The sequence below is a fragment of the Leuresthes tenuis genome, unplaced genomic scaffold (genome assembly GCF_036924035.1).
Source record: "Leuresthes tenuis unplaced genomic scaffold, fLeuTen1.0.hap1 SCAF_23, whole genome shotgun sequence".
In the NCBI taxonomy this organism is placed as follows: Eukaryota; Metazoa; Chordata; class Actinopteri; order Atheriniformes; family Atherinopsidae; genus Leuresthes; species Leuresthes tenuis.
In genome coordinates this window covers 16097773-16123125 of record NW_027325377.1, presented here as the reverse complement: position 1 = coordinate 16123125, position 25353 = coordinate 16097773, and the positions used below count along the sequence as shown (strand labels likewise).

Genomic DNA, 25353 nt, shown 5'->3' with positions numbered 1-25353 from the left:
GAGAAATGGAAAGGGCATGTTAATAGGTGACTAAAGGGTCATCTTAGGTTACATAGCTTTACCCACCATACTTGGCGTCTCCTCCTTACCCAGCCAATCACAGCCAAGGACTCAGTGATGTAGTGCCCATCTTACTGGAGGGATTCCTTGGAGCTGCTGCGTGACGATGCTGGCTTAAACAGCTCAGTCTCTTCTGTCTCTCTCACACCTCCTCCTCCATGGGTTTTTTTTTTGTTTTTTTTTTTCTTCAAGCCTTGCATGAGGTGCATCCGCTGTGTGTGTGTGTGTTTGAACAGAAGATAATCTAGCGCCATCCACTCTGCTCCCACAAGAGTGGCTATATAGACAGCAGACAGAGTCATCACCCAGCCCTCTTTCTCTTCCCAGATCGAGGCTCCACCTCTCACTTTCCCTCCCAGCTCTCTCTCCATCTTTCTTTCTCTCCAACCCACACACAAAACACACTCTCTCTTTCCAAGACTCCTTACTCCATATGAGCGAGCCTTCTCATCAGGGCAAGCAGATTTGGAGCTGAAAGTGTGTTGCTGTTGCCAGGTAAGAGCATGTTTTCTTTTTGGGCTACTCTAGAAGTTACAGAGCAACAAGAGTGTCTCTTGTATGTGTGTGACTGAGTGATGTGTGAGTGTTATCCGTTTGTCTAGGTGACTTAATCAGGTTGGGTTGCTGTTGTGAGGGCATAGGAAGTACTCTTTGCCCAAAACTCCCAGCCCTTACTCAAAACAGCATTTTTGCCGCGCCTTTCATTGCCATGTGCACAGAAAGGTTTTTTGGCGTGCTTGGAATCTGCTGTAGGTACGGGGTGGAGCGCAGCTGGCGATAGCAAGAATGCTACATATAGAACGTGTCTCTCGTTGCGAGGGGAGACCACAATGTGTGGGCAGATGAAAGGAGGAGGGGAGGGAAATTGAGACAGAAGACAAGCAGCTGCTTTCATCCTATAGAAGCTAATCCCCCTGTTTGCTCACCTAGCTCCATCAGATAAAATTGATAGGCTGTTGATCTGATGTTCTGTCTTATTTATTTTTTCCCCTTCTTCATCTTTCAGTTGTGATGGATTTATTTTGAAGAGAAAGAAAAAAAAAAAGGCAAGCTATTGATTCGCAAATGAGCTGTAATATTCTTTCAAGAGGCAGTGAGACCTTCTCTTGCATGAATTTGTCTGCTGTATCTGTTGCTCATAATTATTCAAACTCTTTCATGACAATTATTCATCTCTGTAAGATGTTTTTTTTTTTTGTTTTATTTTAAATAATAATAAAAAAAGTTTTTGTTTGCACAAGTCTATATAAGGAACCCATAAAATAAAGATACTTTGACTCCTTAGATTAACAAATATTTTTGTTATTGTGATTGGTGGGAACCCCCTTGCTGTAGGGAAGCTTATCACCTCCCACAGGTTGACTGATAGAGTGCCGATTGGCTCCTGTCCAGTGCACATGGAATGGGTGGCTCCAGACTCTGTGCAAACACGTCAAGCAAATCCATGGTGATTGTTGCTCATGTTCACTGACAAATCGTTAAAAAAAAAAAGATGGCTTATCACCTCCTGCTCCCAGATTACCTAATATCTCAGGAGGCAGGATAAGCCAATGCAGTGGGAGACAGAAAAAGGCAAGAAAGGTGGGGGGTCGGGTTGCTAATGTGTTGCTGTATAGCCTGGTGGTTGGAATACATTAGCCAGGAGGCTCCCGTTTGTTAGACTGTTTCCAGGTGACGGACAGAGTAAGAGCTTTGTGTTTCCCACACCCAAATAAATGACCCCTTAGCTAATTTCCCAAGGTAGAGATTATGTTTACATACTCTCTGGGAGCCTCTGCAGATTCTCCATTTCATAAGCACTAACTGAATCCTGTAGGCTGTGGCTGTGTGCTGATGGATGCTGTAAGGGCTGTTGGCTGGAAATAATTGTTTAAAACAATTTGGTATTTTTCTCTCTTTTTCGATGAATCCTGACTGGGGTGAATACTGTGATATGAGTTTGGGTCACAATCAAGCTCATATTCTTCCACTGGCTGAGAAAGGTCAACACATCCTCCGATCACATTTACACCAAGACAGTGGGTGCAGATGTTGACTTCCACATGTCTCAAGTGGCCATTCAGCTGTCGCCTGAAGTGTTATTTTTTTCAGTCTTGTTAAAGAGCTATTGATGAGAAATAAAGATCCTAGGTCTCAAGCCTGATGTCTGAGCAGCTGCAACCTTTTGTCTTAGACAAGTTACTGTAAGTGAACTTTTCAAAAAAAGCCAAAGGCCATCATGGTAAAAGGGCATCTGCCAAGTTTTCTTTGCATTTTGCTGAAGACTCTCACTTAGGATGAAGCTATCAGAAGATGATGGAAAGGAAAGAGATGGAAAGGAAAATAAATACAATTAAGACTAAAGTGGGTGTTTGCCTTTTAAATCGGATCAATTTAAAACTAAGGAAATAAATAGAATCTCTCTTCTCGTGTGACTTTGAGGCCATATGGTTGTGGGTGCCTGTGAGAATGGATGTGCACAGATCGGTAACACTGTCACTACCAGAAGCGAGTCACACTGGTTGATGCTTCATGACTCGTAGTCCATCTCCTTCTGTTAGGATTGTTCTCCAAGAGCAAGTCCATCCCTGTATTATCAGATGTATTATCTCAACATAAGTCATCACTAATACTGTAGACAGAAATCAATGAATAAGAGTGTCAATGGATTACACTGGAAACACTTTTATTCTGTTATGTTGCTTTCTGAAGCAACTGTGCCTTTTATGGTTATTATTGATTTATGATTAAAATCCAGTTCTGTTACAATTTCTTTGAAATGGCTATTGTTTGAATACTTTGAGATAAAACTTAAACGATACTTTAGTCTAAATTAAAGTATGAAGCTAATATAGTATGCAGACCATCTGACTTTGGAATGAGAATAAACAAAACACTCTTCAGGCAACCATCAGTCTCATTAAGTGTAAAGACCAGCTCAACAAACTAGCAGTGTTTTGATTCCTCCAAATGATCATTGCTCTGAACAGTTCTTTAATAACTACATTTGTTTTCTCCATGACATTGAAATATTGAATATGACTATTGCCATTTTCAATACCAGGCAGGATCATTTTCAGCAAAGTTGTTTTGCAACGACTTGATCTCATCAACACAAGCTTATTACTTATTTCACATCCTGCGTGAGCGCAGCTATGCTTGTGACTGGTTTGTCTACATTGAAGTAAAGTTCCCCAACACACTTCAGAGAAAATCTAGCTTTGTTGTTTTGTAGTGTCTTTAGCTACTAGTATTATACTGTACATTTATACATTATACAGAAAACCAATAAAGTCCAGTTTAAGTTGAACTGACGGAGATGGATCCAAAAGATACATTTCAAGGAGGTAAAATGATAAATTTCCTCTTCAGGTTAATGCTAACATCAGCTGTCTGGACTTTCCTCTACAGGAAAGATGAGCTGAAACTCTTGTACACTATGTGAGGCAACAAAGGTCTTGTCATAGTTGTTATTTTTTGGCTAACCAGTATCAGTATTGTCTTAAAGGCCTGACACTGATAGGCCAATTAGCTTGATCTAAGTTCTCATGCTTGACAGGGTGTGTAGAACTCAGGGCTGCATGATCTCTGTAGACCCACCAAGATAAGACTCAGATTACATGAGCCATCCACACACATGCAAGCTCTCACAAATACACACACGCTCATACACAGTCTATTGACTTAAGCTAAACTGAGACTGAAACACGTTCTTAGTAAAAAATGATACCATTGAAGTGCATGGTTTTCATATAAGTAGACAGGCAACGCTTGTAAGTGACAAGCTCTTCAAATAAGAAATTATAATGTAAATATTATGTTTGCTTATTAGGAAGTAAAACCAAAAAAAAAGCTCATTAGTCTCAGTGCTGATAGCAACCACGACTGAAGGACTCAAAAACGGGAACGTGTAGAAACTTCAAATACTCATATTTCTGGGTCATTAGCTGCGATGACCACTTTAGTTCTTGCTGACTTCATCAAGCTGCTGTTTGGACAGTGCACATCAAATAGTGTAAAGCTGCTTAATTTAACGGGATGAATTGGCCTGCCCTCACAAAAGAACCAAGGTTGTGAGGGTGTTCTCATTTGTGCATACAAATGGAAGCATTGTTCTATTTGTGAGAAAAGCCCAATCTTCGAGCTGCCTATGACTGCATTTGAATTTATCAGCTGCAGCAAACCAATTGTCACTGCACGACAGGAAGTCAAAAGATCAACGGCACAGCCTGAATGTCTAATGAAGCCTATGAATAAGCAAGTCTGTATTGCATATGGCTGAATCAGTTTGCAGATTCAGCAGCAGCATGCTTAATTAAATATATCAAGTAGGTGGCCTCTGAGTACCTAAAGTGAATTTGTTAAAATGACTTCATTCAGGTTTGTCTAGTCAAGGAAATGCTTGATTTGGGGAAAAAAAATTTCAGTATCCCACTCAGTTGAGGATCCTTTTCATCATGTCCCATAAAGTCATAATCGTCCTTACAAAGTGGATTTTAGAAGGCTGTATTTCTTCGACTGTCAGATGTTTTGACGGACATTATCTAGCTGTGCATGTATGGTGGTGAAGGGGAGGTGTTTTTATTGCGATAGGTAAGAATGAGAAAATGATTTTATAGTAAGACTTGCTGCCAATGTGAGCACTGTAATTTTAAAATCCCCTTTAGGAGGAAATTGCTTTTGGCCTCCTACAACTTTTTAATATCCTGATTCATACTTGGCCCTGGTGAAACGCATCATCTAGCCATAGCATTTCTCCTGCCACTGCCTGAAGGTGCTCTGTGAGGGAGTTATTGGAGATAAATACCATTGGGGTGTGTGGGACTGCTAAGGGACAATAGCTTGCCCTATGTACTCCGTATCAGTCCTCATGAGCCTCCAGTCCGGCCTGTGCACAGTGCCTTGCCCAATGAGAGATCGGATTAATTATTGCTGAAGGGCACACAGTATTTTTCAACAAAAAAAAAAACTGTTCTAAAGCACATTTTCAGTTTTTCATGAAGACAGCTTGAAAAAAGCCCTCCTTTCCTTCCTGTGCTTACCTGAAATGCTCATTCACACCAGACCCTAACAATTAGTCTCACATTGTTTCGTTTTTTTGTCTGAAATGATTAGATTAGAGGTGTTCCTCTAGGCTCAGAAGTTGATTTAAGACACTCTGTATTAAGAGCATACCTGCCAGCATGAAGACGAGCCTAAAATTTATTCATTAGTTTAAAGGTAAAACAGCAGTAATTTTTTTATTTATTTTTTTATTTTTTTGGGACTGGGGTGTAATTAAGTAAAGGTGAATGCAGTATTCAAGAAAAAGGATGCATCAATAAGTCAGTCAGCAACACAAAGTGAGTGTTGCCCAGGGCTGGAAAGGGTAATTGTGTTTTTATAGCACGCAATTCTCCAGCCACTGTCAGTGTTCCCAGCTCGTCAAGGAGAAGCAGATCAAACTATATCCAAGTAAGTTGCCTACTGGCTCTGCTTCAGTTAACTTGCTGTTTTCGGGCACCCTTGGAGAATGTGTTAGTGATAAAGCAACACAACACCTGGATGTGTGTGTGAGCAGCAGCGTGTAGGGATAGAGCAAGCAGGCAGTTAAAATCAGTGTCACCCTGCACCACCCTCTCCATGACACAAATGACCTTGGTGGATTTAAATTGTCACAATGATTTCAACACGAGTTTAGCAGCATGAATAGTTGTCATAGATATTCAAATTACAGCCCTCTTCCTTTTTCTTTCCCCTGTTAACTGAGCACATGTTTGACTGAAGAGAGCGCCCTGCTCAAGTGAGTCACTTTGCTGTATTGTTTTGCTACCAATCAAGGTCATTGCATGCTCATTAAATTCACTGTGGATGTATTAATGGCATAGATGAACAGGCACATAATCGGCATTACAGCCTTAATATTGTCAAGTGACCCTACTGTGAAGATGATTTCATTTTTCTCTAATGCAGCAAGGCAAGAGATGTCCAGTGATTCCCTGGTAGAGAGGACCCATCCGTTCACATACTGTGCTTCAACACTGAGGGGGAACACCAAGTAGTAAGGAAAAGGTGTCCCTCCTGTTCACCACACCTTTTTTTTGGCCCTGGCAATTCTCCATTACTGTTAGTTGAGTGGAATGTGTGCCCTCCACTATGGACTGCTGAGACTTGCCTGTGATGCAAACATCTTTGTTGGTCGCCATGGCAACCACGTCTCCTGCCTGCTGTAGGTTGTCATGCCAGCCGCCTCCCCCATGCCTCTCTTCCTCACCCATTAGAACTGTACTGTAGCTGTCATGTGCAAATGGTGTACGTCGTTCTCGTGGTCCACCTTGCTGTCGTCATATGCTGCTTCTTCGTGATTTTGTTCCCTTTTTAACACAAATGACACCCTCAGCTACAGGAATGCTTTCAATTGAGACTACAGTCAACCAGCGCGGCCAGAGCTGATGTGTGGAATAATGGCTATACTATCAGAAACCCAGCTCAATGGCTTGAGAGATAAAACAGCAAGTGTACTCAGTATCCAGGTCTTTTGTTTACCTAATCGTCTACTTTATCTTTTTAAAAATGAGAAGTCAAAGATAATGTTTCAGACTACCATGAAGGATAATGCAAACATGGAGGTCCATTTACTTCATTCTCACAGCCAAGCTTCTTTAGGGGCAAACATGTCCACCCAGTCAGGCGAAAAAACACTCATTAACACAGCGCCATGGGGCGAATCCTGCCCACTTGGGGATAATAAGTAGGCATCTGCTTAAATTTGATATAATGCTCTTGTAACGGAAAGTCTGGGGTTTGTGATAGTGGCAGAAAGTATTGTGCTCTCTTAAGCTATTTGACTCCTGCTCCTTGCTGCTTAAACTGAAGCAGTTGAAACAACCTCGCTTCATTATTCGCACCAGAGGGTTTAATGGAATCTTTACAGTCCTTAGGGTAAACTTAACCATATTTAGAGAGGATGATTATCCTTATTTACGGTTCTTGAGCTGAGTGTTATGTTAATGAGTAACTTTTTCCTGCTCTGTTTGGATAGGATGGGTTACAGGCCTGAGGAACCATTTTGCTACTAGTAAAATTTCAGAGATTACATTTGCTGTTTCTTATCTCCTAAATTAACTCATTACCTTGACATCCTGCTTTCCCTCCTTGGGAACAGATTGGCCTTGAATTTATAATGAAACATAGCTGTCCCCTCATGTCCCATATGCATGGTGAGAGATTCAGTGCAAACCTTTAACTCAGCCCTGTTCTTGCCATTGTTTTTGACTCCACGGTCAGATGAATAACCTTGAGGAGTGTAGCAAAAAAAAGAAAAGGAAGATGGGAGCAAGGGCAAAAATAGAATGCCTCCCTTGTCTATCTGTGCCTCCTCAGATGAGATTCTATCAAACTAGCAGTTTGATTTTCCATTGGTTAGCATTGTGGTAAACTCTTCAAACCTTTCCTGAGAAGTAGGACAGCTGATACACAATTGAAGAATGGAATATGTCAAGGTTGATATAGAAAAGACTGAATATATTCTGTCTATTGGACACCTTTCTCTAGCAGAAAGAGCCTGAAGGTCAAGCTGAGGAATATTGCTGTGGTCTTCTGTCTGCTGTAGTATCTTAAAATGGCCTTAGAGATACAACGTAGAGAATGGTTCCCACAAAGTCAGCCATGCTTTGTAAATTGGGTTCCATCAGATCAGCAATGCAACACATTTCAGTGCTGTCAATCACATTCTTTCCTTGAAGCTTACTCTAATTGCATATGCAAATTGTCTAAGATTATGAGTTTGCAGCCACTGTAGGGTTTGGTGATTGCGAGCTGCGATAATGATGGATTTCCTCACAATAATTTCTTAAACGGTGTTAATGAAGAGGCAGCCACTTACAAAATGTGGATTACGCATGCATTGTGCATTGCAAAACAAACTGTACAAGGCTGCTGCCACGAACAACAAGCACTCAAAGTAAATCAGTGAGGGTGTTTTTCTCAGGTCTGCTGTTTGTTAGATGAGGCACAGGTTTATTCTTAGTTTGTCTAAATGCTGCTAAATATTGAAGAATGAAATAAAAACTTCTTCTAGAACTATTGCTTCTCAGGGAAAGTGGTACATGCTCCACAGCTGGCTGCTAAGGTTTTCTCAGGGTGTTTTACATTTTAATCATAGTTTTTACACAAATGTATTAGATGTCAGTTCTGTTAGTTTATTTGAACAATGCCCTTGGTACATATGAAAGAAAGTATGAAAAATGATTATTTAAAAAAGTTTCACGGTGAAGTAAAAAGCCTTTAAGACTGCACAGCAAGACAAGAATGCTTCCCAGGTTAGTGTGAAGTGAGAGTGCTTCCCTGTTACAGATGAAAAGGAGATGAGGATTACCAAGCCCCCTGGTAAGCTTCAAAGGCTGAAAACCACACAAAAAGAAACTGGCAAATTTGTGAGGCAAAGGTCTTTAGACAGGTTAAAAAAATAGAAAGATAACAGGAACAACTCCTGAAAAAGACAGCCTGATCTGTTGAACATGTTGTGATGGTTTTGGTTGTGGCATGGAAGGCCAGTTGTCTTCGTTGGCAGTGTTGAGGCTAATGTTACTGGTGCTTTCTGTATGTAAACATACCGTTCGTATGTAAACAAATAATTTTCCTGCATTCTGTGTGTACATCGGGGTACATTTTTGGCTCTTGGTGCGAACCTTTCACTGAATACTATCCCTGAACACACCCTGTGAAGACTCAGCTGCAGTACCTGAGCTGTTGCTTCTCTAATGGAGTGCTCATGGTACACCTTCTCAGTAAATGTTTTGACCTGGACTCTTTTCTCAGTGCCAGCAGGGCTGCAAGAACTGTAGTACATTAAACCAAACAGGGGTAAAGCACTGGCAGGGAAACAGTTGTATCAGGATGTCCTGCGATCAGTCTGGAAGTTTATTTTAAGGCTAAGTTCAAACCAAAATCCATTTTGTTATATCAAGATTGGGTCCAGATTGGTTCTCCTAAAGACTAAACAGACAAAGACTGGCATTTAGATTTTTGCAGATTTGTTTCAAACCACATTTGATTTCAGCTCCTTTGAAAACTGGTTGGAATGAAACACTCTAGCTGCTCAAAATGGACTTGATCTTATATATCACTCACAGCACAGCATACTTTGATGTCAAATCCAGAGTAACATCAGTGCTGAGAGGAATCTTTCTTCTCTAAGGGCAGGGTGTGAAGAGTCTTTGGACAAATACTGAAATAATTTGTCTTCTGCATAGTTTTCTGTACATGTACAGCTGGAAGAAACTTAGTGTTGAAAGGCAAGTTCACCCTGAGAGCTTGTTTTTAATTAAAAGTTGGTAGATGTGGGCTTTTCATTGACCACGACTTTCTATTTAGCAAGCAGGCTGACCAGCGGCTGCTATTGCAAACCAATATCACATGTTGTTTTGAATATAAAATTAAGGCAAAAACTGTTGAGCTGAAAAAGAAATTCTGTTTGCTTATGTAGCTTTTTTCCGCATTGTATCAACTGAATAAATTTATAGCTAAACATTGTTCTAAAGGTGCCACATTGAGGAGAATGCTTGCAAGACAGAAATTTTGGCACTCATTTTTATGTTTACCAGGAAATAATTGGGCAATTACAGTTATGTAAAATTACTCAGTTAATTGGCTGATCACGCTATCTGCCTGTAACAAGTCATTCACAAGAAACCTGCGCTAATGATTTGGTGATGTTTGGACTGTCTGTACTAAAGATAAGATTAGAGAAACAAATCTGATTTGTCTTTAGTCTACACAAAGCCCAATAAACTCAGCCAGATCCCTCACTTTTAAAAGAGCTGACAATGTGTGAGCACTGAAATGGCAACACAATGTGAACTACAGAAGCTAATGCCTCTGCAGGAGACCACAACAAGAATTATCCTGTGACTTTATGCAATCGGATGTATTCAGTTGGCAAGACTATTCACAGTTCATTGTAAAAATTAATTTATTCCACATTTCTCAGTTTAAGTGGTTGAAACTTCAATTATGTCTACAGGGAGGGTACATTGGCTTTTAACTGTGTCTTTTCAGTATTGTGTACTCAACCATGTCACTCAGAATGATTTTCTATTTTCTTGACTTTTGAGGACATAACTTCTTTTTGTACGCTGTGGCAACAACCAATTATTTCGCGACCCGAAACTTTCATACAATAGCTTCCTGGTATTTCTCTCTGCGCCACAACACACCATGGCTCATCAGAAAAGAAGCTGAATCGACTCGGTGGCAGCCAGAAGGGCATCCTCAATGTCACAGCATCACACTAGCACATACAAACATCCTTACTGAGCTCAGCCCTGCAGCACCTTTGAACCTGCTCACAAATTATGAGAAGCTTCAATCAATACCTTCAGAGGCCATCTTTCCACTCTGGCAGACTAACCATACCGAGAGCCCCTGTGGGGCCTGAGCACCATCCAAGCACAGCCATGTTTTCCAGCACTGGCTATGGATCTCATGCTACCACTCGTGCTTGTGTTTGTTCAATAGAAAATCTAGTTATATTGAATAAAAAACGATAAGCTGGAGCAGCTGTGGCCATTGTGATCAACTAGAACTGTTGGCAGTGCAGATTTGGAAGGAGCGAGTGCAATGAGCCACTAGGTATTGCTGCAACCTGAAATCTGGCTGCCTCCCTGACCAATCAGAGATGGTGTTTTGGTAGCTATTGAAAGCCAATAGTCTGTGATGCATAACAGAGTTCCATTTGTTCATGTGTAAATACTCAAGTGTCAGGCAAAAAGGCGAAAATAGTCTATAGAAAGGAAGAAGATCTTCATAAGTGCTTTAGCCCTGTTCTTTTAATACCATCTAGTTTTAAAAGACAGATGTTGTAGCGTAGACCGTCAGTATTATTCATACACACTTTAATTTTCTAATAACTTATGGACACAGTGCTGAGCGGGACCTGTACATATCTTAAATGGCTTTAGTTCCACATTGGTGCACATGGATTTGAATTTTATGAAAACAAATTGCATTATAATTTGAAACGACAAACTCAAGATACTGTGCTATGATCGGCAATTCCTGACCAGTCAAGCAGTGAATTATTATTAATTAAAATAGTTTGGAATCTTATTTGGGAAGACTTAATCCCAGAGTCCCATCCTGTTAAATTGGATGTTAAGTTACTGTTTGGTTTTACTGTGTGCACAACTTTCTATGTGCTTGCTTTCCTCCCAGGAAAACATTCACTTTTTTATAAACATTTTTTTATAGGTGCTTGTGGCCTTTATTTGACAGTAGGTAGACAGGAAAGAGGGCAGAGAGAGTGAGGTAAGATGAGCAGCAAAGGGCCCCAGGCCTGCAGCGTTGAGCATCCTCTGTACACGGGACGCCTGCTCAACCAGTTGAGATATACATCGCCCCACTAGTTGCTGATTAACCCAAAGTATCAAAGTTGTGGCAGTAAATGATCTTGTCCTCTGTTGTTTCGCTGTCTCTCTTTGTGTACAGTAAACAGTCAGTGACTCATGACTCCATCGCAAGCTTTGGGGTCACTACACACGAGCTGGCTGTCTGTTTACCCTCTCTCCACCTCCTATCTTTTCTTTGTCATCTCTACCCTTCTGTCAGTCTGTCTCAGTGCTCTCACTGGATGCCTCACATGCAGAGATATGGTGGAAAACAAAAAGCTCTGAGGCAGTTTCTGGTTCATTAAATTTGCAAGATGTGCTTCAAATTAAGTTTTTATTTTCATTTTTTTACACCAGGGGAAAAAAAGAAAAGTGCCATCTCTCCCCCGAGCACAGCATTAATAAAGTCTTTTCACATTGTCCTACAGAGGCTACGTTAATGTTTTCTCTATTGAACCTGCTTCACCAACCATCTCTTGCTATTCATTTGACACTGAGATCTTCATGCTTTGCCTCACAGTCTTCATTTCAGACCCCTTACAATGACTGCTGCACAGGACAGATCTGTGTCAACATAGCAGACACGATATTCACTGAGTGTAATCCAGATGCTTGTGCAGAATTTGGACCAACTTGGGCTCGGCACAATTATCAACGACTGAATTATTCAGAATTCTTTCTAATTCTCATTCAGATCCTTCACGTTTCTCTTGTAATGTTATTCAAAAGGGGATTTGGAGTTGTTCAGAGGCTTAAGGGGGCAGTGGCTCACATAATCTGATACAGCCAGTGAACTAGTCTTTTAAATGGTGAATCAATATGTTGCTAAATACACTGTTTTTGGTGGCGTGCCAGCATGTGGATTGAAATAACTAAATATAATATAATATAAATAAAAAAAAATAAATGAAAAAAAAAACAAAAAACTTGATGCTTAGTTTGTAGCTTCAGTTTGGTCTTAAGCTTTTTATGAACTGATTTAATTTTCTTACTTTCTGGCTGATGTCCACAGACTGATGATATGCCTCTAAAGGGAAGAGTGTGCATGACATAAGGTGGTTTATTAACAACATGGTGGGATGATGCGACTGGGGATATACTGCTTTGCTTTAGAATTTCAGCAACTGCATGCGCTTATATCTGAGACAGGATTTCACTTTCTTGAGTTGACTCAAAGCTTTTAATTTGCTCTAAACTGTTGAGCTCAGCTTTTTCTTGTCAGGAAATACAACAATTTGTAGGTGTACCAAGCCATTCAAGAAGCAGTGTTTTATCTAGAATCCTAAATATAGTTTTTTAAATGCTCAAAGTAACAGAGATAAGTAGCCTTCATCTATGTAGTTTGGGACTGCGCAACGCTGTTGTGAATAGTTCTCATGTTATGCAAGTCTCTTCTGCTTTCTTGATGACATTGATGGCGGCAGTAGTTCCTCTCCTGTGCACCTCGGCTGCATAAAGGAGAAAAGATCGGAGATGATGCTGAAGTTGAAAATTGTTACCGTGTAGACAAGGAAACGAAAATACCTGAATCCAGTGACACTAAGAAGTAAGTTCTGCTGCTGATGAGATTTTTTTAAAAGCCAGAGATGCATTGACTCTCCTGCTGGTAACGATAGGGCTGCTCAAAACAAAAATCTAAAATCTAAATCAAAATCTAAAAGGGAAATTTCTTACCTTTGTTGTTCCAAATTGTGCTCAGGTGTATCCTGTCTTATATAATTATGCTTAAAGTGTGTCTGGACATTAATTGAAGCCCACTTGTGCCATTTTTAATTTAATGGACATAGATTTGAGTGCAAATTTATGTCACAACCAAGGCTAAGGAACTCTTTAAAGACCCCTGTAAAAAATATATATATAAATAAATAAAAATAAAATAATACATATAATAGATCAGAGCAAGGGTGCAAAAGTGTTACATGGGGTTGGGACTTCCCTTTGAGTTTACCAAACTTTCCTTAAATGCATAATGTTATTACCTGGCTCGTTGGGCCGTAACATAAAATTGAGACTGAACATTGGGGGTTTTGGAAAATACACCTCTTCAAGCCACACCAGGCATGCTTTGTGCGCACCTTCGTAGATGCAGTCAATTAAGCCAATTAGAAAGATTAATCCCATCTTTGGCGTAACATAAGAGTAAAGATTCTCTGGTCCGATCGTACAAAATTAAACTTAAACTTCTCACTAGATTTTCATTTTCGCTAAACAACAAAACTGGATGGTTTAGGCTTAAAGACTAGTTGGTGGAGGTCTTTTGCAACCTTACGTGTTCCTAACAAAACATTGAATACATGCCGATTTTAAACTGGTTGTTTATTACAATCTTGGATATATTTAGATGAAAGGATTAAGAATACATAAATGGATAGACATTTAGTAGAGTGTAATGGTTATTCTGAGTGTCTCAAGCAGCTATGTTTGTGCCTTTAGCAAACAAGACACTGTTTTACTCAGCTAGTAGAATGGGTTCTATAGCAGAGGCTGAATACCTGATGCTCTTATTAGTTGTAGTCAGATACTGTGTCACTTCCTGCAGGACAACTCCTATTCTCAGCTGGAGAAGCAGTTGAGTTCTCCACCTTGTTTTGCTGCAGCCAACTTCATACCAACTTTCTCATTAACTTGTGTAATGAGTTGAGTGAGTAGGTACGTTGAGTCCCAGACGCCTCCATCCCTAAGGTAGCTCCTTCTGTCCTCTCATCAGTCAGGGAGTCAGTGTGTCATATGTTTTATTCAACACAGCTGTGTGTATTTTTGGCACCTGGCTGCCTCATCAGAAAGGAAGGAGGAGGGAGGCGACTGCGTTGTGGGTCTCAAGAATGGGGTCATGATTGCTTCATGTTTCCAAACCTGCTGGACCACTGCAGGCTAACATCAAACAACCGGAACACCTGTTTCCAGACAGTGCACCTCGTTCAGCCTCTGCTCAGATGAAAGGCCTAGAAAGTTTAGACCAGAGGGGAAATTGCGCCGAGATCAAAGACATGACGTTGTTTAAATGGTGGAACAGAAAGATTCTGAGTTGATGAATGTTTTGAGGGTCTCTGTGATGCTACAGTTTGATTTGTGATGTTGGGGATGTGCTCCTCCTGAGACATCAAAACTGCATTGTATGCTCATGGGGAGGCGTAACAGAAACAGACTGTTCTCTGTAGTGTGGAGAAAACAAGGGACCTCGTCGTATAAAGGCTAATATTGTGACTAAATCAAACGGTTTGGTTTTGCATCTTTTTCATCTTGTGGGTACAGAAGACAAGGCAAAGGTTCTATGTACTTGAATATTAATTAGAGCTGTAACAAAGAACAACTTTCATTGTCAAATAATCCCATTTCTTTTTGTGTGAACTGAGTGATTTGTCTAAAATCTGTTTAACACTTCAGAAAATAAAGAATTATGCTGAGATGTGTCTGCCACAGTTAAAGCTAAAGTAACGTCTTCTCCAGTTATTTTTGCATATCATAAAAAAGGCTAAATGAAAGGAAAACACTTAGAAGCTGTATACGCCCGCCCTTTGTTAGTTGACAAGCATTGCAAGATTTTCATGCTGTTTCATTATTCAGTTTGAATATTTTTGAGGCAAGCACACACTGTACAAACTAAACAGTTTGGTTTAGTTTTCCAATTTATGATGAATACAAAACATGTGGACTCTCTCTGATTTTTATCCTGTAACTCAAACTCTTAATTTAGTTTCTCTTTCTTCAACTCCATATGATGAATAGCAAGAAAATAGTGTTAGCATGTCTGTAGTTTAGAGGTTCCAGCTTTCTGCTTCACCACACAGAGCCAAAGACGGAAAACAATTTTAGTTTTCTACATGTAGGATATTTTCTAGAATTTGATTCTGGTGGCTAGTTTGAGAGACCTGCTGCACTCCACAAGGATGAGAAAAAAATTCTCATTTCCACAGAAAATGTATTTTAATGCGTCAGAAGTTGAACCGGCAACCTATACACTACAAACAGGACCCTTATGCTGCCTAGCATGTGTCAGTCACACGGTGACTCTTCTGGGCACATTTGGAAGGACTTAATTATGAATAACTCGAGACCCATCATTTTGGGTAATAATCAGGGGAAAATGTGTGTTTTGACATCCCATGTTCAGCAGGTGTCTGTTCTCCTCTGTCAGGCCCGTAAGAGTAAATTTATTTCTTTTCATTTTCTTTTGCTTTTTCATTCCGCTCTGCATGCTTAATTTAATTAAATCTTGACATTCACATAGAATAGCAGCCTCTTAAACAAGCCTCAGGCCACAGTAGTCTCTGCATTGTAGATCTCAACTTTACAATATAAATAAAATATTTTTTGTTGCCGTGAATATAGCATTTTTAGAATATATTTATGTATGAGCTTTTTTTGAGCTATGAGCTATTTAGAAAAATAATCTAAATTTTATTTTATGAAAAGATAAATGCCAATCAGATCTCTTCCTCACAGTATTAGCCTCAAAGTTCTGTTTCATAGTGCTGAATTCTAAGGCCATAGAAATGTCAAAATTTCCATTTGTCACACAAACAGAAATGGACACTGGCTGATTTACAGGGGCATGTGTTTGAGGTGTATCCTCCCCAGAGAAAGACAACCCTCACTCTCTTTTCCCTGCCTTTTTCACCTTGTACAGGTATCAGCCGACTAAGCATAAGCCTGTGAAACAAAAAGAATTGTATATATTAGATTATCGCATCACGGATGGCTATCCCCAGCCTGCATTCATACGAGCAAATTAATAAGCTGCTAAATTTAGCCTCTTATCCTCCCAGATGAAAAAGAAAGTCGTCGTACTTCCTGCATAAGAGTGCATCCCCGTGCCCATGCTCAACCACAAACACAAAGGTTTCTAGGGGATGCATTCAGGATGTCGCTACATCTGGCTTAATGTGACTAGCTCTAACCACATGGGATGAATTACAGCTTCAACAGAATGACACCCTGCTGTTTGAAAATTAATTAAGTTAAAAAACAGAATGCAGTTAATGGACCAAAGAGAGAGCTGCTCTTTGTTTTCCGTTAATGAATTGCATTTCCCTGACAGACTTTTCCCTGAAAAGTCATGAAATCCAAGAGATAGCTCTGCCACAAAGTATCAAGAGCTTCTGCTGCACCACTGAGTTCTTTGAAAGGTGTCGGAGGATTTGAAAATTGAGCAAAGACAACGCACCATGAAATGCCATCGCATCAGGCAAGCACAGCAATGGCCAACACATCAAATGTCCTGTCTTGCCTTTAATTCACCATAAAATGATTTTCCTCCCCCACTTTACAGAGTCTCCACTGAGGTTAGCAGCCATGGTTCCGCAGATATTCATTAAGCATAAATGCAAAATCAGAGTGATTCACTGGCATCAGCCACCTTTTGCCCTATCAATTTTGAATGCATGGCATATTCTTCAGTAATTCATTTAGCTCCAGTAATAAGATTGCACCAATGTTTTAATGGCAACCTTCAATAACAGCAACTGCTTTGATGAACTGGGCTCTTTTATCATCCTCATACCTCTCACTTACATAAACAGTACAGATTTGTCCTTCATCAAACTGAAAAAAAAACTATCTATATCCTGGCTTTCCATTCATTAAAGCTGCCTCGAAACAACCATAGAAACATTTGATATTCTTGGACATAATTTTTCAGAATATCAAAAAGGCTGTTATGGGATATGTGTGCAAATGGAGCCAGGTTCTACAATTCAATCCTCTTTAAGATACTTATCCATAGAAGAGTTTTTCCTCTCTGATATTCCAAGAGCAAACCATTGGTTGCTTGAACCAAGTACTTAAAGGGCTTGCTTTACCTCTTCCTTCTTTCCTCTTCTGTCAACCTACTAAACAAATGGCAACAGCTAGTTAAGATGGTTAACACCTTTGATATACGCTCTGTAAATACTCTTATTAACACAGGAGCAGACAGATATGCTTGCATTATGCAAAAGCATAATGTTTATTCTTGCAACATACTCTGAAAAATAACTGCAGATTAAAGCTATCAAATTAATGTTGTGGAACAGAAAGTACAATATTTAACTATAAATACAAAGATGGGAATAGTCAACTAAAGTACAAAAACTTCAAAAGTGTACTTAAACGGTATTAATTTGTAGAATCAGAGGGCTTAACCAGACTGATGTTAAGAGTAGACGGTAAGCAAATGCTAAACATTTTCTAATACATTTTAAAAATCTAAATGGTTTCAGATGTATATTGCTTCTCATCACTGTCTAAAAATCTGCATTCTGCATAAAAATCTGAATGTTGGTCAGTGTCACTCAGCCCATTGTCTTTAGGGTTAAAGTGGACAAAAATTATTAGTTATTACCAGCAGTGGGTTTGGACTGGTGGTCAGACAGAACTGAACTAAGGATACATAGAAATACCCTTGGGCTGAAGAAAATTAAGGCAAGACAATTAAGGGATTTACAGGCAAATTACCCAGTGTTGGAAATGCTAACATCCCTAGTTCCCACAGCAGAAATTAACACATTCAGACCTGAGGCTAAGCATGAGTTCTGCTATAAATCTTAATGGGTTAAACATCCCAAGGGAATACATCTTTCTCGTTTTGGATGATGGACCACTTGAAGGTTTGAGGCTGTTTTGCACCCAAACACCTTGTGTGAGTTGGGCATGGTTTTGAATGAAACGATTAGAAAAAGTTTGTTAAAATTGTATCTTTAGTTCACCGTGATCTGTCATTTTTCTATCTCTTCCATCTCCAGAGTTAACACCAGCTTCTTCATGCAGTGAGCCTTGTATTGTGGTTCCCACTTTAACAGGTGAGAGCATTCACATCAGCCATGTGAGAGGCATATTTCTGTTGTGGCTCGAGCCGCATGCTAGCTGGAGTTATGGCACAGTGCCTATTTTTCATATGTTAGATGAGCTTCATGGGAACTTTTCAGCAAAGTACACAGACTAAACATTTGCTGGTCCTCATGCTGACATGTCCAGTACAATAACATACCCTTTCTGTCTGCTGTCGTCCAGTCAGCAATGGCAAATCCTACTGCAAAGAGGATTCAGAGAGAGCAGGAAGTGTAGATAAGAGGAGCCAGAAAAAATGATTTAATGGTCTCTCTTTTGGATCGATAGGAAACTGGAAATTAAGTGGCAGCAGAGTGTCATTGTTGCAGTGAATGTTGCCAACTTAGAGAAATGCTTTCAAAATTCAAAGGGGGAAAGAAAAAAATAAGTCTGGCATTCTTGTGGAGATAGAAGTCTGCATTGGATGTTGTGAATGAAATAGTATTTGTCTCTGGTATTAGTGTTGAACATTAAACTGGTAAAGAAGACACCAGGGGGGTTCAGCTGTCTGTTAAATGAATCCCACAGTACATCATGGAAACTGTTCTGTTTCTTTATAGACATAATAGCTCTTAATAGATAACTGACTTAAATCACAAACAGAAATCCAGAAGGCTTAAGTTGCCCAAATTTAAATGGAGACAGTATCTATATGAATATCTTAATGAGGCTATTAACACTTATACGGAGATAAATTTGATTTGTAAGGTTGTCACTCCCATGATGCATCTTTTGTCAGCGAAATGGAGGTGTTGCTAGAGATAAAGTGAAGGAGTAGAAGACGGAGTGTTCATGATCAGTCGATGATGAATTACACAGTGGAGGGTTTGATTAGCTTTTTATCTGCTTACGAGACTCTTGGGGATGAACAGGGATTGATGGGGCTGCCGTAAGCTGACATGGTGTTGTTTATTTGGATGGCGCATACTTGGCTGGAGTGCACCATGGTAGAGAAGAACAGAAAAGGCAATCCTCTCAACACTTTTAACAACCTTCTCCTCTCTAGTAGATGTGCTGTTTGCTTGAATCAAGAGTTATTTCATGGAAGATGCATTACAAACTCAGCAGGCACATTTTCACTTTTGTGAAATGAACTCTTTCTCTGTGAGCAAAGCATCCATTTTACCCTACACATGCTCCCTGAGGTAATTCCAGTTTGCTGACCTAGAGAGGGCATTAACCATCATACTTGTGTACAGTCATGTAACAATTCCAAAATCAATAAACGAGGAGATTATTGATTGTCTGCATATAGTTCTACAATTAGATATTATCTTTTCTGTTAGGGAAGGAAGCACTCAACAGACGGCATAGATTTTTTTTTTTTCCCTCAGGTCACCTTCATGGAAGCTGTCTTGTTGGGAAAAAAACTAGCATCTTACATGTAATGAGATTACTACTTAAAGCAGGTTAGGATACATGTTCTTTGAACACCTCAAGCTTATTTAGAACGTGCCAGAAGTAAGTCAGAAATAATCACACATTAACAACATGATTAGAAGGAAAATCTTGGCAAAGAAGTCCCATTGGAATATAAATCTCTGTGTTGATTAATATTCTGATGCAAGTCCTCAACTATAGAATGTTCATCTTGAGCTCAGGGAAAACCTGTCATTGCTGTCAATATTCCTCCAGATGGAAATTCATCATTTGGTAATGGATGAGGTCATGAGCAGTCACATGATAAAATTATTTTAATCAAGCCAGCTAACACCAAGAAAGCCTGACTGTGTAGAACTTGCTTTATAGTACAACCCTCTGAGGGACGAATCTGAGGGACGCCTGTTGAATCTGTCACTTATGATGACAAAGATCACTATTCAATTCTTGTAGTTTACCTTTTTCCAGGGTTTCCCTCCCGAACCTGCTGCCAAAAATATTTTGTATGCCTGTTTGGCACAAATGATGACACAAACGCCACCTGACAAAAAATGAGCCACAGTTATAAGGACCTTGCAGATGGCACTGAGCTTTCAGTTGACCCAGGTCCTCTTTGTTAAACAAAATTCTTTAGAAATACCAGTTCTTTCAGAAAATTGTAAAGAAAACCAAACAAAAATGCAATCATTGTTAGCATTTCCTGTCTCAGAGACATTCCTCTTTAGAGTTGGTGACTACCTAAATTTATTTGGCCTTTGTTCTCCTGTTTGTTACTCTCAAGTGCTAAAACCTCAAAGGACAGCAAAACGATGTGTTTTTGGACATCTAGCTTGAAGGCAGAAGTAAACTCCACCCTGTGTTTGTGCAGTCTGCCAACATCCATTTCCTTCACTTAGAGCTAATACATTGTATTGAACAACAAGCATGCATTCTCCAAACAGAAGCCAGAGCTATTTAAGCATGTCTAATATAGCCTTGTATTTCCAAAATGGGAATTGGTGTGTCTTGAATGTCTGAAACTGTTGGGCTTATCAGCCTTGATGAAAGTCAGTGTGCAAAGCTCATCTCTCATAGATTTATGGGAATGGAAACCTAAGGGCTCATATGTTGGTAAAGTGGATATAGATTGATACTATTTGCAAAGCCTGATGCACAGACACATGTGGAGGGAGAATTAACCCGAATATTCTAATGATGAACAGGCACTTTATTATTAGGCAAGTTTGTAGAGGCGTCAAAGAAATCAGGAAGAAGAGCTCCATTTTGATTACAGTCCATTAAAAAAAAAAAGTAGTTTTTGTTGTTGTTTTTTGATAAGTCACTGCAGAGCTAAAAAGAGTAAAAGTGTTTTTACTTCTGGTGAATTGGCTTCTTCACTCTCAATAGGGGAGAGAGTTGGCTGTAACACACTGAAGCACATGTTGCTTGTAGTATGTTTTCATCATGATGACAATGCTTTTATCACTAGTGAGTTTCTGCCTTGTAGAAGGGCAAATGCCTACCTGTCTGATAGATGGTCAAACTTGAAATCATAGCAGTTGATAAATCTGAACTGATAAATCATGAACTGGGGAACATTTAAAAAAAAAAAAAAAAGGATTTCTGGGCAAATCAGGGAATCTTGCTCACTACCAAGTTCTTTAGACTATACAACCAGTGAGACCACTTTAGAAAGTTAACAAGCATCAGAGAGACATGTTTTCCTTCTTTTATAACTTAAGGTTCTGGTTAAGAAATCAACTTCAATGCTGAATATGAACCCAACTTCAAAGTCTTAAGTGTTGGGATTGAAACGGAACAAATGTTTTTTTTAATCTAATCGGTAAGAAAAGTGATTTTTATGGATTGGTTATTGTGCCAGAACTGGACCCCTAAACGCATAATGGTATTCATACGACATCATGCCACTTACAAACTATTGGATAGCCACACTGTTAATAATTGAAAAGGGCACAGGCTTCAATGCAAACATAAAGGCAGGAGCAGAGGCAGTGTAGCAATGGGACAGGATTTTGTGTTTTTGCCTCAGCTGAGGATGAAACTGCAGAAAGTTGAAAAAAAATCTTGATTTTGCTGTGTTAAAGGGTTGTGAACATTTTCGGGATGGATTAAACTAATTTAGTGTTTGCTTTTGCTCTCCTAAAGGAGCATTTTAGTCAGGGAAAACCCCATGACAGAGATGAAGGAAATGACGCTAAATAAGGCCATGTAGTTTCTGAACAGTTCTGAATAATCCCCAAGGCAGAGAATCTTTTTGAAAGACTACAAGCTTTTGAGAATTTGGTTTGTAATTTCCATAAACTCGCCAAACATTTTGCAAGCAAGTTTGATTACTGCATTGAGGTGACTGAGGCTTTATCAGTAAGATGGATACAATGACGATAATGTTATCATTAGGTTTAGGTCTCTGATAGATAACACGAAAGAACCTGCTGATGTTTCAATGTGTGTTTAGTGTTAGCTGTGATACAAATCACTGAAGTAAATGTTGGGAGTATATGAAAGAATTTCATTAGTTTAAGTACATTATCACAATTTCAGTCCCCTCTGTTTTACAACCTATGCAGAGCAGAGGGATAAATGATCTTGATCGTATTATTTTCGTGATTATAAACTTGCAAATCAGCAACTTTACTGACAGCCAAGCAAATCAAACAACACAGAACAAAATAGCTAATTGGGCATCGGTTACCAACGGCAACAACACTGTTATTCTCTATCTGTCATTGTGTTTTGTTTTTTTAAAGTAAGCTTTGACTATTTTTAACTACACAAGTTCTTAAAAAAAAAACAAAAAAAACAAAGAAACAAATAAAATCCCATTTTTAAGTAAAGTCGGAAGTATTCATAGTTGATATTTGTCAGTACTGCCACATACTTATTTTTGTGGAAAAAAAAGTTGAAACTCATTATTGTTGATAAATAAGACTCCCTTCCTTACCATGTGATAAAAGTTATAAGTTATATTATATATTAGTATATATAATATACATATATTTTATATGAAGCAGGGTATGGAGCCCAAAACACTAAACCGGCATAAGCTACATCTGGCCTGGATCATTATTCCAGAGAGTGACATTTTCTAAAATAAGAGCTTAAAAGCAGATTTCGTTAGAATTTTGGGGAAGCAAACTGGTGGATGACAGTTCATCCATGTGCCATGGGAGACTATTATCCAAGAAATAACTTTTCTGTTCTTAAAAGGATATATTAGGGTTGCTGAATTCAGCAACAAGTGTGAAACTTTTATTGTGCCCCTTTGTTTGAAAATTTCTCATTTTAGAGGCATTACGATTTTCATTTAAAAATAATGTCACTTAAGTTCACTCCACCTCTTCTGCAATGCAAGGGCATTTTGATCAAACCTGTCTCATACGTCTCAGTAAAACCTCTGAAAATTGTGTCAAATTGTTGAAAAAGGGCATTAAAATGCATGAAAAGTCGATCTTCTTTAATTTTTTTTTTTTTTAAATAAAGCTTGGTCTCAAAACAGAGACTTCGATGTTGGGGAGGGTTTTGTGGTAGTGGGGAATTCTCAATTTTAGCTACAGACCTGTCAGCATCTTACAGTGATGTCCTTGCAACGCAGATATTTAGCAAGGGGGGCATTGATCACGCTGATCTGAGCTACTTTGAGTTCACCACAGGCTTGCCCTTCCTCCACCCAGCCCCCTGCCCATCTTTTGGCTCCAAAAACAAGCAGTAAAAGGTCAATGCATCCTCTGCTGCATGCCACATTATTTACCCTTTCTGCTTGCCAAGATTCCCCGTTGACCTCCTGTCAGATTTCCTCCCCGTCTGCTGACCATGATGTTACTTGTGCGAGGGAATTTTTTTTTTGCTGTGTCTCTGCACTTGTCGCCACATTAGAAGCCACCGTGGACACCTGGGTTTTTTCTTTTTGCCATTTGAAACCGCTGACACCGAAAGTCTCAGTCTACTACTGACTCTACTGCAGGGCCAAAGAAAATACACCAATTAACTCTGTTGTTTTCTTACTATATCATGTATTTGTTAGCTGTCATCCTGCTCTCTTCAGCCCCTATTATGATAATTATAGTTATACAGGTATACTACTGGGACACAAATCTTTCCTTGAGAAGCAACCCTGCACTCAGCATTGACACAGAGTTACATTTTTCACGTAATGTCACTATTTTCAGTAAGTATCAGTATAAGAAGACTTTAACCCCCCCCCCCCCCCCCCCATTTGATCTGCTTACAAAGCTTTTCCTTAACCTTTTAATGGCAAAAGAACACCAAAAAGGCAGATATAATCTAGTTTCAATCTGTCTACCAGCTCAATGTATGTTCAATGTTCAATGATCAGTAAGATGCTGTAGCCCCACCTGCTGTACAGGGGCACACAATGTCCAAGCCATGTTTAAGTCACACAGTCAGCAGAGACTGGGATCGCATCATGGCTCATTATATTTAGGCTGCACGCTTCTGCTTCACTGCTTTGTAATTATGCATGCAATTGGCACACGGCAAGTTATTTATACCATGGATCGTGTTGCCCAACTGCCGAGAATTTTCTGATTGGTGCTACTGCTTTTCTAGGTCAGACGGTGGATTCTCTTTCTCTCTCCCACACAGCCAAATGCTTCCACTGGGGAAGGTGATGTGCGTTTTTTGCCTGGTTGCTCCTTTTCTTCCCCAGTCTAAATATAAACATGAGTCATAGCAAGCCATGGCACTTACACTAACTCAAGATGGCGGCATGCCTTCAGTGGTTCGTCAAAGTCTTACAGGTGTTCTTCCTCCCCGTCAGCAGAATAGTTTGTCTTTGTCATGGACTCATCTATCCTGCCGCTGAGAGAGAAGCCTGAGCTTTACAGTGTTTTACCACCCATCAATGAGTGAATGATCTTTGACATTGCTTGGGAATAATTTATAGGTAATAAAAGTGGCACTGCCAGCTGTTGTGTGCTGTTCAGTGCCCCCCAGGGTGGTGATCAGGTGGGTGCTCATCTGGCAGCTGCAGAGGCAGAATGAATCTTGGCTCTGCCCCATCAGCTCTCTTTATCTCTCTGTCTCTGTCCTGCTCTTACTGTCTTTTGGGTTCTCTGAACTTTGTATGTCTGTATCATCAGACGGAACGTTGTGTAAAGAGAGCAGTCATAATGTATCTTTTTTTTTTTCTTTTTAAGCATCATCCAAATTAATTTTTGAACAGCTGCATCTAATTGATGTAGGAAGCAGTTTTTTTTTTTGTTTTGTTTTTTTGTTCCCTTCTGGGTTTACATCAGAGAAAAAAATTATAATTTTATATTTTATTATAATTCTATATTGTGAATTATTTTTCATAGGAAATGCTTTTGGTTCTGTAAATATTAGAGAAGTTGATGGAAATTCCACCTTAATGCCTAGCAGCTAGTTTTGCTAGATTTGTTGCTTAAGATTAACGAAGTTATGTGACATCAAACTATACATTAAAAATATTGACCCAGAATATTTCTCTAAATTTGCCAAACCTACATATCATTACTAATAAACACAATTTTTCCTGTGCTTTAAAGTAACAAAACAAATGATTTCCTTATATAAAATTGGGTATCTCACATTATTAATTCTTTACCATATGTATAGAAAAAGGTTAACTTCTTTGGAAAATAAAACAAAGAATCTATGCCAAAGAAACACTAAAAATTGTCAGACCTACTTAAAAAATGAATTGTCCCTCAATTGTATCTTACCTCATTTATCAAATCATCATTACAGAGGGAAATATAATAATTATTGTTATAAACTACATATT

The 25353-nt window shown here is 39.3% G+C and overlaps 1 protein-coding gene across 3 annotated transcripts in view; it reads left to right on the top strand.

Annotated features, from left to right (window-relative positions):
- Window positions 1-326: 326 nt before the first annotated feature.
- The window catches only part of syt1a (synaptotagmin Ia), a 160392-nt gene continuing 135365 nt past the window's right edge, over window positions 327-25353 (top strand). For 2 of the 3 annotated variants that reach the window (XM_072377399.1, XM_072377396.1), the window contains exon 1: window positions 327-555. The gene's annotated coding sequence lies outside the window, so the exon portion shown is untranslated. Of the gene's footprint in view, window positions 556-18124; window positions 18182-25353 lie in introns of all 3 variants that reach the window. The other variant, XM_072377397.1, reaches the window with a different exon arrangement.